Below are 1404 nucleotides of genomic sequence, written 5' to 3' on the forward strand. Positions count from 1 at the left end.
AGGCCCACTCACCAGGACATTATCAATAACATTAACTCTCAAGCTCACGTCAGTTGCCAAAGCCATCCCACAGGGGCAAACAATGCCTCAATACATTACAGAATTCTTAGTGGGGTGCAACGGGGTGAGACTGTGTCAAGCTGGTCAGAGAGAAATCCGCGGGGCCTGCCAGCAGCTGGAAGCTCCCCTGGCCTGCCAAGCAGGGGGCTGCTCTCTTCACACCTTCATGCACTCTACACCCACTGCACGGACCCCAGCAGGTACCTGCCACTTGCTCCTTCCCTGCCTGGGGAAGGTGGGGGAACACACAGCAAGGTCTTCACCCACAGACCCACCTGCTTCCCAAATGCGGGCCCAGCAGGAGGCAAGCAGCCAGGCGGCACAAGGGTCTGGAGCAGCCAGGGAAAGCCGCCAGGCTCATCACGGTAGACAACAATGACGTGACGGCACTGGCCGACTTGGCCGTCTCTCCAGGCAGGGAGCTGACACACAAGGTGTGCACTCTACACACGGCCAGCTACCTAACATCACCACAGCTCCTGGCAGCACAGCCTCAAGTGATACCAACTTCAGTCGGGAGACAAACCCGTGCTGCTGGAAGACGGTGCTCCCAGCCGGCAAAGCACCCTGGGGCCTCACTGGGGCCGGCACCTGGCCGAGCGGGACCCGCGCCCCGCGAGGGTGCTGGCGGGGGTCCACCAGGGCTGTTCACTGCGCTGGGCTCAGGCGGCTGCAGACGGGGTGCAGGGTCTGGGGGAAGGTAGTTAATGCAACAGAGGTTATCTACACGTATAACGGCTACCACGCCACGGCACGGCCTTCCGGGTCTCCACCACGCAGCCCGCGGCCGCAACTCGCATCCGGAAACCTCGGGAACCCGCGCGCCCTAGGCCGAGCCCCGCCCCCAGCGCCAGCGCGAGCCCCGCCCCCAGCGCCAGCCCGAGCCCCGCCCCCAGCGCCAGCCCGAGCCCCGCCCCGCGTCAGAACGAGCCCCGCCCCCAGCGCCAGCGCGAGCCCCGCCCCCAGCGCCAGCCCGAGCCCCGCCCCCAGCGCCAGCCCGAGCCCCGCCCCGCGTCAGCCCGAGCCCCGCCCCAGTCCCCGCCCCAAGTCAGCCCGGGTCCCGCCCCAAGTCAGCACCTCCCCGGCAACCCGAGCCACGCCCCAAGTCCCGCCCCAAGACAGCCACGCCCCCAGTCAGTCCGAGTCACGCCTCAGGTCCCGCCCCAAGACAGCCCCGCCCCCAGCGCCAGCCCGTGCCCCGCCCCCAGCGTCAGCGCGAGCCCCGCCCAGTGTCAGTGCGAGCCCCGCCCCCGCGTCAGCCCCGCCCCCGTGCGTCGCGCGCGGCCGAGCGGCGTCTGCGCGGCCGTTGGCCGTTGGCGCGGCTTCGGCGGTTGTCTAGGAGAA

Source organism: Ochotona curzoniae, unplaced genomic scaffold, assembly GCF_017591425.1.
Source record: "Ochotona curzoniae isolate NIBS_2020 unplaced genomic scaffold, NIBS_Ocur_1.0 scaffold_3890, whole genome shotgun sequence".
NCBI classification, from domain to species: Eukaryota; Metazoa; Chordata; class Mammalia; order Lagomorpha; family Ochotonidae; genus Ochotona; species Ochotona curzoniae.